The following is a 14,216-nucleotide window of genomic DNA, read 5'->3' on the forward strand; positions in this document are numbered from 1 at the left end:
CCATTATGTGCTTAACAAAGGCTCCTACAGCTGCTAAATCCAGAGAAGGAACGGAGCCAAGCTGGCAAGACTTTGCTGCTGCCCCTTTTAACAAACACTGCCATGGAATTTCTTTTATATTATTACTGCTGCCGTTTTTCTTCAACGCAGATGCTTACGGATAGAGTTGTGATGTTCTCTTAGTCACACCACTTGACATGGACGATGGAGCAACCTTGTTTTCCGCTGCTCCACAGGGTAGGACCCGAATCGATGGATTCAAATGACAAGAATGGAGATTCTGACAAAACATTAGGAAGAACTTCCTGACAACAAGAGCTGTCTGACAGTGGAATGAACTGCCATGGAAGGTGGTAGACTCTCCTTCATTGGAGGCTTGTAAAAAGAGGGTGGATGGCCACCTGTCGGGGATTCTTTAGTTGTGATTCCTGCAGGGGGGTGAGCTACATGATCCTTGCGATACCTTCCAATTCTAGGATTGTTCTTAAAAGAAATATGGCACTTGAAATAAGCTTGGGTAGTGGTGAATAACTAAGTCGCAGAAACCACAAAAAGCTGCTTTATCAGACTGTTCAGGCCAGCATTGTGTGCAACAGACCTGTTCTCCAAATGTGTTGGTCTACAGCTCCTTCCAGTCCCAGGCAATGTGCTGATTGGAGTTGTGGTCCAATGCAGCTCTCCAGGGTGTTTGGCAGGGACTAAACCTGGACCCTTCTGCACTCAAACCATGTGTTCTGCCATTAAGTAGGATCCCTTCCTTGCATCTCCCAATTTTTTCATGCGCATGCCCTGTTGGAATAAATAGGCGAGATGAAGGCCGTGCAGCAGGTGATGAATCTGGGCACATTTTAATGGCAGCGAGCCTGGAGAGTGCTGTTGTACTCTGTTTTTGAGCTTCCGATAGGCATTGATTGGCCACTATGAGAAGAGGATGCTGGACTACATGGCCTTTAGATGTCCAGCAAATGGTTCTTACGAAGAATATGTATCCAAGATGCGCTGTCCCTATGCGCTAACCTCACACTCTGTGACAGCCAGGGAGGAGTGGGAAGCTATTGGCCCACTCTGTGTACCCAGCCCCATTGTTGGCTGTATTTACACTAGCTTCTCCCACTGCTACATTTTGACATTACAGTATCTACAATGCAGAGCTGTCCTGTAGTTTCTTGGGAAATGCCGCTGATGGATGTGTTTCCCCTCAAACCAGCTTCTATCTGAAACGAAAACTTTAAGCCGCATTCATTTCACAGTTAAGATGAGGTGTGTACATCTGAGCTAGCCATTGCACATGTGCAGACGACAGCTTCATGAATAGGCATGGAGAAAGGAAACGGGTGATGCCAATCGGATGAGGATATCATCTCCCCCTTCCTGGTGGGTACGGCAACATGCAAAAGTGACTCGAAACACAGTGGTGATGCTGTGTTTTAAAGTGCTGATATGCACATAGCCTTAGAAATACTGCACTACACAAATATCTGTATGCACACCAGAGAAGATCAACAAGATGGGGCAAGGTGCAGAAGACAAAACAGTTATCACCTGTATTTTTGAGCCAGGTAAGCGAAAAAGCTCAGTTGCTCCATTTTTTCGGGAGTTGTGCAAGATCACTGCTCTAATTCAGACCCTGTCCATTGGAGCAGGGCTTGTGCTGAAGGTGTTCAGCAATGTAGGGGGTTCATGTTATCAGGCGTGTACTGAGAGTACTATTTCGCCACCACTGTGTTCAAGGAGTTTCACAGTGCAATCCTATGCATGCTTACGTGGAAGGAAGTCTGTTTGGCGTCATTTATTCATAGGCATGTGATTGCAGCCAGATAGCTTAATCCTGCGCATGTTTACTCAGTAGCAAAGTCTCAATGGGGCTTGCTTTCCAAGCCTGACATTTAGAAGACACCTGAAGGCAGCCCTGTTTAGCGAAGTTTTTAATGTGTGACATTTTAATGTATTTTTAATCTTTGTTGGAAGCTGCCCAGAGTGGCTGGGGAAACCCACCCAGGTGGGTGGGCCTAGAACTTTAAAGGACAGGTCAGTCTTGTACAAGGCTTTAGAGCTTGCCCATCAATAAACGGTTCTTACAACACCTTGTATCGGTGAAGGAGGAGTTGGTCAAGACTCCCTAGGGGCAGATGGCTGGTGTCCACATTGTTTAAGCCCAGCTGGGATATTTGTGCCACTGGAACACAGCATACAAATTAGATGTTAACGCTGCACTGGAGGCTGGTCTATTGAGGCAAATAGGGCACGGCCCCACCAACCTCGCTCTGCCCCCAGTTAGCCCCCAACTGCCTGTTTTATTCTTTATAACCAGCCTCTTCTCTGAACCTCTCCTCTGAGCCTTGTGGACCTTGGCAGGGAGGAGGATGGGGACAAAACTAGAACAAGTTGACTCTGTGTGCTTTGGCTCCCCCTACTGTTGGGCTCCCAGCTCTTCACCCTACCAGTTCCAATGGACACCAGTCCTCACAGGGAAAGTGTGAATGGCATCTGTAAACAGGGGGGAGAAGGGTGAGATGGCACTTGAGAACTACCAAGGATTGTGTGGCAGAATGCTAAGGTGTAATTTGTATAAGAGGATTCAGCTACTTAAAATTCCCAGGGAGTTAAAGTAGTTTAATTCATGCAGTTTGAATAAACCTCCCTTTTCCAGCCACAAACCTTTCCAATGACGCTTTCTCTGTCTTGATGAGTGATTCAAGAGCATCTGCAGTTATTCAAATGATCCTTTTTTCTGCTTCATAATCCACAATTGTTTCTACATATTTCCCTCTGTTCCTCCCTGCCCTCTCCCTCCACATCCGCTTGCTTCTAAAAGACGTCTTTAAATCCTCCTTTGGTGGTGGCTTCCAACACAGTGGTTTAAAACTAACACAGTACCATGTCCTACTTTCGAAATTTCAGGCATTGCCACCATTGATGCGAGTTTAGTAACTTAGATGTGTCCTTTTGACTTTCTCCATCCAAACTTTGGTTCTCTTTGATGTGGGTTTCCTTTATTTCACCTTGTTCGGCCAAATTCAGCCAATTGCAGGATTTTCCTTCTCATTTTTTTCAAAAGAACCTTTGCCAAATGTGGTATACTGTATTTATTTATCCTCTCTCACACACAGTCTGCAGTGTGTTTTTTGGGGGGGGGTGGAGAATGATGCTTGCCACAGCATTTGCATTCTGAAAGATGCATTGTGTTGGCGGTTGTTTTTTAAAATCATTTCAGTCTGTAACTGTAAGCTCCACTGACAAGCCCACTTCCTTTTAGGACCACTGATTTAGAGCCACCCTTTTGTAGTTTTCCGGGCTTTTTCATGAGCTAGTGAACTCGAAAAACACTGCTTTTTCTCTTCCCTTTCAAGGCTCTTGATTGTAAAAGAGCCAGCCCTTCGGTGCTTTGCATCTCAATATATAATACGCAGACACTTTAATGGAGTGCGTGTTGGGGGTGGAGAGAGGAAATTATTCCTTTTGGTGAGATGAAAATGGCATGCACTAGGGACAGTATAAAAATGGCTAATCATACATCGCTCTGCTAACCCCTTGCCGCTATAAGTTTGAGCCATGATGTGCCAGTTCCCAGAATTTATGCTTTCTAAAAATTCTACTCATCATAATTGCATAGTGATTTGGGATCAGATCATGCAGTTTCCTAAGTGAGCCTCTCTTCAAGCATGGTGGGGGAAGTAGGAACAGAATCCTGCTGGATCAGGCCAGTGACCCATCTAGTCCAGCATCCTGTTCTCGCAGTGGCCAGCAAGATCCCCATGGGAAGCTCACAAGTAGGATCTAAGTACTCTCCCCTCCTGAGGTGTCTAGAAGCTAGTATTCAGGAACAAACTGCCTCCAACAATGGAGGAAGACCACCAGGATTAATAGCCATTGTCAGCCTCGTCCTCCATGAATTTGTCTTTGAGCTCATGTGCTCCCACCATATCTACAACATAACCATACCCAGCAAGTGTCCTGGGAAAAATGGGATGCCCAGTTTTGGTGCATGAGAGCATGGTGGCCATTTTGGGTGCCGTGCTCTCGCACGATTTCACGCTGAGATTTAACAACAACCCAAAAAACCCTCTTATTGGGGGACTGCAATTTCATGTAGTACCCCAAAATGTGTTTTGAGGTGCCATGCATGCATAGACCCATTCCAAAGTGCATATTTTGGGCTCCGTAATCTTGCATTGGAGCACGGGCAGGAAGATGCGTGCCCTGGTTTTGGGATTCAATATGTTGTTGCACAACTAACATGTGACATTCTGCTTTGCTTACACAACACTTATGTGGAGGTTAGACTGGGTCCAGGTTCATTGAGCATTCATTCTGCTTTTTTGCAGGGAGTGTATAAAACAAGGAACATCTATAATGATTTGCTTGCTGGATGTTTGTACATCTTAATCGTTAGCTTATCCCACAGTTTTTTAGTGCATTTCACCACCACTTTCCTGACCGAAAAAAGGCTGTGTTTTGTTTTGTTTTTTAAGTGGATTTGTTGAAACAGAGTGTGTTCATCAACTTTAAACGCACATATTAAAATTCAACACTACCAATCCAATAGGGCTATGCAATGACATAACTTAAGACAATTCATAGTGACAACAGCATAAAGAAGCAAACAACAATTTTGAGAAATGTGTGGGGTGGCAGAGGTATGGATCTCCCAAAAGTCAGACACAGAGGAGTTTGCTTAAGACATTACCCCACAAGCAGTATAGAGTTTCATGCTAATTTTGGAGGGTAAAGTATATGGGCTAAACACCCCCCCCATTTGTTCAAATGCTTTTTGTATTGTGAGAAGAATACGTAAATTCCCAATGACACAATCTGTCAAGGTTGTTTAGAGGGAAATTCTGCTTCCTCACATTCACTGTGCAGTTTTGCACTGCTTTCTCTATCAAACGTGACAAGCCTGAAATATTTTCTGGTTTATGGAATGTGCCACAGGTATCGATTGGTTCTTCCTACCAGCTTACTAACTGGTGCATAAAGTAAATGAGCTATTTTGGCAAGCATTGGATAATTGCCACATGCCCACTCTTCTTGCTCCGTCGGCAAAAGCATCGCATCAGCAGACTCTTCTGATAGTCACGGAATTTAATTCACTTGTAAGTAGAGCAGAGGATTAATTGCTTTTATGGACCTTCTCTGTTGACACAGTTTGGGAGCAGAGGAGAGGCAGCCGTTCAATTCAAAACTGTCGGTAACACCACCCCATCCTTTTATAGTCAGCGACATTAGAGTTTTAAATTTCCATGTGACCTTAATGAAGAGACTAACAAATTTGTCCAAACTGAATTAGCTTCATTTTTGCCTTTAACCAAATCCTACAATTAGTTTGATTTATTACATACCATTTTTGTGCTCTTTAATGAAAACAGAGGGGACCCAGGTGGCGCTGTGGTTAAACCACTGAGCCTAGGGCTTGCTGATCAGAAGGTCGGCGGTTCGAATCCCTGTGATGGGGTGAGCTCCCGTTGCTTGGTCCCAGCTCCTGCCAACCTAGCAGTTCGAAAGCACGTCAAAATGCAAGTAGATAAATAGGAACCGCTACAGCGGGAAGGTAAACGGCGTTTCCATGTGCTGCTCTGGTTTGCCAGAAGCGGCTTTGTCATGACCTGGAAGCTATACGCCGGCTCCCTCGGCCAATAATGCGAGATGAGCGCCGCAACCCCAGAGTCGGTCACGACTGGACCTAATGGTCAGGGGTCCCTTTACCTTTTTAATGAAAACAGAGCATACCAGCTTTATAGTTGAAGATAGTTGCTCAACCCTAGTGAATCCTAACTCTGTTTACCTGGGAGTAAGACCTAAACGAATCCAATAGAACTTGGGTCATATCCATGCCATATATTTAAATAAAATTATTTCCCATCAAAGAATCCCGGGAACTGTAGTTTACCCCTCACAGAGATACAATTCCCAGCACCCTCACAAAACTACAATTCCCAGGGTTCTGTAGGGGTGTACCATGTGCTTTACAGTAGTGTGGATGTGACCTTTCATCTAAATAGGCATGATCAGGACTGCGCTGTAAACTCCCATGGTTCTTGCTTCAGAAGGAGTTGGAAAGCCCAATGTTACCCTAATTTTCCTTTTTCAAATAAATAAGATCCTTGCCTCATTCACTCATCTAACACCACTGGGAGTTGGTTTTATTTCCACAGGCAGGGAAGATGATATAGACATACACATAATTGCTGAAGTCTACAATGAAAGCCCATTTGAAAGGAGCTGGTTTGGAACACCTTGAGGGTCTTCTCTACTTCTGCCTGGACATCAACGGGACACTAAGCAAGACATAGTGACATATACCTTGTACAAACCCACCCAACACTGGAAATTAGGTATAACAATTGGAATACTGTTTGCATCTCTTGTACCCATATGTATATTGTAATTGCTATTTACTTCTCACATAAGCATTATTGTATATGAAGGGGAAGGGGATTTGTGTGTGTGTGTGTGTGTGTGTGTGTGTGTGAGAGAGAGAGAGAGAGAGAGAGAGAGAGAGAGAGAGAGAGAGAGAGAGAGAGAGAGAGAGAGATTTTAGCTGCCACACACACACACCGCTCGCTGCATTGCAAGCGATTCCAGGGTGGGTACAATAACTCAGTTCAAGAATAACTTCCATCAGTACATTAATACAAAATGAGAGCAGATAAGGATTAGGATTTTGATGTACAGATTTGTGCTCAGGCTACTTGTTATATGCACAGTGAACAGCTAGTCAGTTGGAAAACAGTATTTGCACAATTTTATGTACAGGTGGCTGGGGAATGGGTAGAAACTGGCTGCAGGGGAAATTAGTGCCATAGCTGCCAAGTTTTCCCTTTTCTCGCGAGGAAGCCTATTCAGCATAATGGAAAATCCCTTTAAAAAAGGGATAACTTGGCAGCTATGATTAGTGCATCCCAAATCCCCAATAGAAAGGATTCTGCTTGTATTCAGTTGAATTTGTTTAATCCTCTTTCACAGCCATCCATGCTGGTGGCCATCATGGCATCTTGTGGGAGAGGAGGATATGTCAGAGCTTGCTGGTTTTCCATCTGGGGTAGGGCCAGCCCTACCATTAGGCAGTGTGAGGCAACCACCTGTAAGGCAGTGGCAGGGTAGGGAGAGCAGCAGCTAGGTTAAGTGGGGAGCAATCAGCAGCATGGTGCTGGAAGACAGAAATGTGTGGGTGTCGCATGGCCAGCCTTCTGCCCTCTAAGTTAGCTTACTGCGCTCAGATACAGCAGAACATGCTGCACTGTCACTGGGTCACAGTAAACCTGGTTCTGGAGTGGTGAAGGGCAGCAAATGCTATATTGCCCTTAATTGTTATTTTCTCACTTTATTTATTGGAGAGCATAGCTGTCAAGTTTTCCCTTTTCTCACGAGGAAGCCTATTCAGCACAAGGGAATTTCCCTTAAAAAAAGGGAGAACTTGACAGCTATGTCGGAGAGAGAGGTTTGGAAGAGAGATCTTATACTCTCTCATAGCAGAGTTGAGCCCAATGATGATTCTTCTAAGAACATTAAAACTTGGTTAGATGTGCATATGCCCTCAACCACCTTTAAACAAACATTCCTAACAAAAATTGTTAGGCTAGAATAAATCACAGACGCTTAGATCTGCAAATGAGTGAAAATTTTACTCACAGCGTTTCCAGAAGTAACAGGAAACAACTCTCCATCCACAGAAAACTAAGATGAAAAGGACTTAAAGGCAAGGATCGTGCAATCTTCGTGTTAGCAAAGATGCAGGCTTTGAAATATCCATTTTGGAGAGATTCAGTTCACTTGTTTTTTCTTGCCACTGCGAGCCATTGGCTGCATGGCTCCTTCTTGCTTGTTTCAGGAAGCACAAAGAGAAACAGGAAAGGGGTGTGGCAGAGCCTGCTAAGCTATACCCACTCTGGTAAGGAGCTCAGGACTCATATTAACCCTTTCATGGACGCAAGTCTGAGTCAGTAACTGCATATTACAACAATCTAGTCCCAAGAGAGCATCCACATTGCAAGCAGAAGGTGTCAGGTTCAATCCCCGGCTTCTCCAGGTTGGGGTGGGAGAGACTCCTGCTTGAAGTCCTGGAGAGCTGCTGCCAGTCCGTGTAGACAGTACTGAGCTAGATGGACCAATGGTCTGACTCAGTATAAGACACCTTCCTAATGTGTTCCTAAGACAACAAAATGTCTTGAGCCTGATCTGATCTTGGACAGCTGGCAAACTGGTTGCCTATTTCTTCTCCTGTTCCTGATTCCTTTCTTCACCAGCTTGCTGCTGTAGCAAACTGAACTTTAATATTAACTTAGGACAAGTGAGGTGATGGGGTGGTCGTATATGGTACATAACAGAATTCAATGCTGGTCACCTGTACCCCTACTGCCCAACAATTATTGAAGTCCTTTCAGTTTCAGACTGACCTACATTTTCATCTTCTGCCGCTGCCCTTGAGTTTTGATAGCTATCTCTTTTTTCAATCTTTAGCTGTCTGGTTTTAGCATTCTGAGTTATTTAGTGATCTGTGCTAGTTCTGGATTTTATTCTGTTTTGCTGTATATGTCTGGTTTTGTTCTGTAAGCTACTTTGAATACTTTTGTAAAACTTCAGGATAAAAGTCATAAGCAAGGCTGACATTTGATGATGTTTTCTCTCCGCGGCAACCAGGTAACCCACCCTCTGCCCCTGTCCACCTGCCGTCAGGTCCGATCCCCATTACTGAAGAAGATGCATCTCACAGCTGCATCAAATCAGCATTGATTAGCTCTAGCAAACTAATAAGGCACAGTTAATTTGAAGAAACAGCACTGTTTATGGCTGGAAAGCAAACAAGAAGGGGGAAAGCTTTCACCCGTGTGCTGGGGAGTAACTGTGTGTCTCATTTCTGAAGCCTATTTACCGGTACATACAGCTTGATTCCACGAACTATGCCTCCTTGGAAGTGAATCTCATGGGGTTTGAGTGTAATTGCAGCTATCTTTTAAATTTTCTTTTAAACAAAGAACTCTATCTTTTTAAAAAGCACTTTAATCCCTCAGTTATAAAGGGTTATATTTGCATCATTCAATGCATGCTTCAGAAAATAGAATAGATATTCAGACATAGTGTTTCCTCTTAGTTAAGAAGATTGTGGATGTGGCACCTCTTTGTGCTGTCCTCACCAGCACAGCTCCTGGATAATAATAATAATAATAATAATAATAATAATAATAATTTATTAGACCACCCTTCACCATAAGGCCTTGTGGCAGGTTACAAGAAGTAAAACCGAATATTAAAAACAGTTCAAAAGAACTTACAATCACAGAAATAAGGAGGGTCCAAAAAAAACATACACCTCAAGTGTCAAAAGCCAGGGTATAAAGGTAAAGTTTAAAGCAACTAAAAAGGTAAAGGGGCCCCTGACCATCAGGTCCAGTCGTGTCCGACTCTGGGGTTGCGGTGCTCATCTCGCTCTATAGGCCGAGGGAGCCAGCGTTTGTCCGCAAACAGCTTCCGGGTCATGTGGCCAGCATGACAAAGCTGCTTCTGGCGAACCAGAGCAGCGCATGGAAATGCCGTTTACCTTACCGCAAACTACAATTCCTAGGATTCGTGTGCTTTATATGTGCTTAAAATGCATGATGGGTATGCAGTCTTACTGTTAAAAGCATTTCAGTTCTGCTGGGGTGGGGTTGGGAGGCCTTTTCTCTCTTTTGAGGAAGGAGCTGGAAGAGGAGAATCTGGAAAATATATTTTACATAGGGAGGAAAACATCTGTGCTTTTCTAGGCTCCTCCCCACTTCAAAACAGGCCTACTCATCCAGTAAGGAAACCCAACACATAGAAACATAGGGGGCTGCCTTACGCTGCATCGGACCATTGGCCCATCTAGATCAGCACGGACTACAATGTCTGCCAGCAGCTCTTCACTGTTTAAGGCAGAGCACATTCCCAGCTCTACCTGGAGATGCCGGCAATTGAACTTGGAACCTTCTGCACACAAAGAACAAATCCTCTACGTCTGAGCCATGGTTCCTGCAGAATTCAGGAGAGTAAAACAATGAGTCCACACCTGACAATTAATGGATTGCAAGAGATGAACTGGATGCAGGAGGGTCAAAATCAGGAAGTTTATAGCAAGCACAGCTCTGCTAATTTGTATTGAGAAATACATTTCAAAGTACAAGAACAGCACTACTGGGAATCTGACTATTTATCTGATGAATCAAGTTTTACAGCTGATCCATCAGTTCTAGAATTAGTAAATGTCCTGGTGAGACTTATTAAAAAGTGGTGCAGAAAGGGGTGGGATCAAAATTGCCTTGCTAAATGCTACTTGTCGCAACAGGAAATGCTGAGACCTTCCTTCCTTCCTTCCTTCCTTCCTTCCTTCCTTCCTTCCTTCCTTCCTTCCTTCCTTCCTTCCTTCCTTCATTTGAATCACAAGCCAGTCTCTGTCTTGGGGAAGATACAAGCATAGACTTGGAAGCTCCTGAGTGGTTCTGATCTTGGGAGGAGGCAGCGTTTGACACCAAATTTAAATGGTCCTGAACGCAGACTGCAGACACCAAAGCGCCCAATGGTTCCTTTGCATGTACAATTTTACATGTGACTAGGGCTAGTGACTCGCACAGGATTTTGGACCCGGAAGCTTGTGACATGGATTGGGGCTGTGTTGTGCTGTGTTGTGTTGTAGGGTATGCATTACTCTGCTGGAGAACTGCATTGTACAATTCAGAGAAGTGTGAATTTCAAAGGCTGGCTGTGTTTTGGTCCACATATTGTTTTGAAAAAAATATGAATTAGCCAAGACTGCCTTTAATCAATTTTTCCCCTCATCTCTAGGCAAAGCATTCTCAGTTGTGGCACCAACACTTTGGACTTCCCACTGGCTAACCCTTTTCCCTTTTCTGCTTTTCAGAAACCAATGAAAGTTATCAGTAGGAATAACTTCTCAGTAATTTACATCTGTCCAGGATTGCACTGTTAAAAACTCATCTGGCATTTCTACACATCTAGCACTGTGGTCCATCAGATTGGCTATTGTGGTTTGGGAACATCTCCCTCCACCCCCACCCCCCCGCAGTGTCCTGATGGGCCTTCAATGTGGAATTTAGTTGTTGTTTTTTCTGACTCCTGATGACATTGTAGCTGTTGGTTTTTTTTAAATATAATTTTATTGTACGCTTCTTCGGGAGCATCTGTTAAAAAGCAGCTTATATCACATCATTTGTCTCTGCAGACGAAAGCACATGTTACAAGTGTCGCCAGAAATGGGTCTTCCCTAAAGCACAGTAGAAAGACAACAGACAGCATGATGGCTGGTGACAAGCCAAGCTGAATAGAAACGCCAGATGGATATTAAGAGCTTGGCAGGTTTTCCCCTCTATTTTATTTCTCTCTTTCAAATACTCATTTCCCAGATGTATATCTCTCAGTGAGATCAGATTCAGAAAATTCCGATGCACCCCAGAGAAAATTGCTCAATGGAACGGATCAGAGATGGAGGAGACTGTGGTGCCATCTGGCCAACCTTCAATGGGTACTTACAGGTTGTTGGCCTGAAGGACATAGGAAGGCACCTTATGCTGAGTCAATTCCTCTAGCTTAGTATTGTCAGTGCCTGGAGACAGAGACGTAGCAAGCTCAGGTGGTACCCAGTGCAATTTTTTTGTCATGCCCCCACATTGCAATTTTTGGGAACGTTGCCCGGAGTTGTTAAGCTTTTTAAGGGACGGTACCCCAAAGTTGTTGAGCTTTTTTAAGGGAAGGTTGGCTGCAAAACACATGCGCCCGCCAATAGCATAAAACTGCCCGCCGGGGATGCGAGCCCCGCCCGCTGGGGGGGGTGCCAGGCTGATTGCCGGGCGTATTTGCAGGGGGAGTATTTTCACGATGACGATCATGCCAGTCACGGAAATATGCCCGCCAGGGGTGCGAGCAGCGCCACGCAGATCCGTCAGGGGGGATTTCGTCACACACACACCCAGGCATGATACCCGGGGCGGACCGCAACAACCACCCACCCACCCGTTCCGATGCCCCTGCCTGGAGATGCCACAGATGCGACCTTGGACCTTCTGTGTCCAAAGTAGATGCTCTGCCACTGAGCTCTGGCTCTTCCCCAAGATCAGACTCTTTGGAGAAAGGAGACCAACCCTATGTATGCCAACATTGGCCTTTGACCATCCTGGCTGTTTAAAGCAACATGTCTAATTGCATACCTCCAAACATTCCTTAGATGAAAATTGGGACATTTCTTACTCCCCAGCCCCCCCCCCTCTTACCCTTCTCAACCCATTTTTTTGCCCCCTACCCCACCGCAGGGTATGTCCTATCAGAAGAGGGCAAGTGCCGCCACCGCTTCACCAATGGGACACAGCACACAAGCCCTCCACTGTCCTGAGAAAACCCCTTAATCCTGATTTTATTTTATTCTTTAAATAAAAACACACACCATAAATAAATTTTAGAGAAGGGCAAGATTAGACACGGCTACACAAAGTATTTGTTTTGTTAAAAAACCAAGATTCTTTGCACTCTGCTCCCCCTTTCCTCCTGCCCAGGGCGGCCCAGGAGCATGACACAGGGCTAGTCCCTGGCAGAGCAGCCTGTCCTCCTCCTCCTCGCCCACTCTCCTGCAGCCGCTGCGAGAGGTCCAAGGAAAGAGGCTGGCAGCAGTGGCCATGGAGAGGCAATGGGATGTTCCTTTGCTGCCACTGTCGCTCAGAGCAAGCACCCATTTACACCACACTGACCTTTCCACCACCTTGCCCCACCCTTCTCCGTCCCAGTATGCAACAGCGACATGGCTGGAGGCAGGTCAGGTAAACAGTGTAGCCCCCCACCCTGGCACCATCCTGTGCCCATTCTAAATCATGGAGGGAGCCTTCATGAGCACAGAAGGCTCCCTGCTTCACACAGCCGTCCGACTGAGGGATGGCAGCAAGGATGAATATGGGACAGAGCTCATCTCCATCTCCCCCTCCATCACATATTAAGTTAACCTGGAATCTGCATGCCTGATCAAGCTCTGGGTGTGGCCTCTTTTGAACAGGTGACTAAGGCTGGATCTAGACACATCAAAAAATGTGTTTCAGGAAAACGCGTTGTAAACCTCTAAATGGGTAATCACATTGGGAAAAGATGGAACTTCGCAGCGCCATCTGGTGTCTCAGTGTTATAACACAGATAAAACACTTTTTCTTTACTAATGTAGCTGAGTCCTCAGTTGCATTTAGCTGCTATGCTAATCCGTGAAGTACACAGAGCCCAGCTGCTCACATCCTGAGTTTAAAAAGCAAAATAAAATGCTTGCACCTTTGAGCTCTGTTTATTTAAATGGAATAGTAGAATCAGTGAGACTTAATTGTGTTGGACTGCGCACATGGTGAGCAATAACTGCAAGGCTTTCCTGAACAATATGTCTGTGTGTGAAGTAAATGCATGGTTATTGCCCATCTGGTAATTGCAACAAACTCATGCCTTCACAGAATATATCTGAGCAGACTTTCACGTGAGCTGGGACCACAAGATCAAGTCATTTGTATGTTTATCACACTGCCAATAACATGAACATCATGTTCCATGTCTGATGAATCATTTGTAGCTAACATTCCCCAAAAGGAGGGAAAATGGGACTTGTATTCAACAATGGCACAGGTATATCAGACCCAGGAGAAGCACTGAATATATTAAAATGCTTAATGAGTGTTTGCTGTATTCCTGCATTCTTATACAGTTCCATTATAGCCCGCTCTGTTGTAGAAAATGTGGTTCTCTTAGCACATGAAGAAATGTCTCCCCTCCCTCTGGCTGTGAAGCATTCAAGTATAAATCAAGCTCTCTTCGGTGGGCAGTAATACAACATACAAGGCTGCCCTGAACTACTTCTTCATTCATTACAGCCCCCAATTGTTAGCATCGTGGGAGAAACTCGCTTCAGAAATAATTGAGCAACAATGCAATGCACGGTGCGCAGAGCTGTATTTCCTCTTTATGTGTCATAAGAGGTAATATACATAAGACCCTCATCTCAATTTCCCAGCATATCTGGAACAATGCATAAATCAGGGCTGACTGATCTTTTTCAATTTGGGGTACACATTGATGGTACTTCAGCAGTGGGTATGGCCAATATATGCAGGCATTCACACACGCTGCACATACAACATGGACATTCAAAAACATGCCTGCAGAGGCGCGCGCGCGCGCGCACACACACACACACACACACACACACACCCCAGCATTTCCAGCCGGTC

This window comes from Zootoca vivipara, chromosome 4 (assembly GCF_963506605.1).
Source record: "Zootoca vivipara chromosome 4, rZooViv1.1, whole genome shotgun sequence".
Lineage (NCBI taxonomy): Eukaryota > Metazoa > Chordata > Lepidosauria > Squamata > Lacertidae > Zootoca > Zootoca vivipara.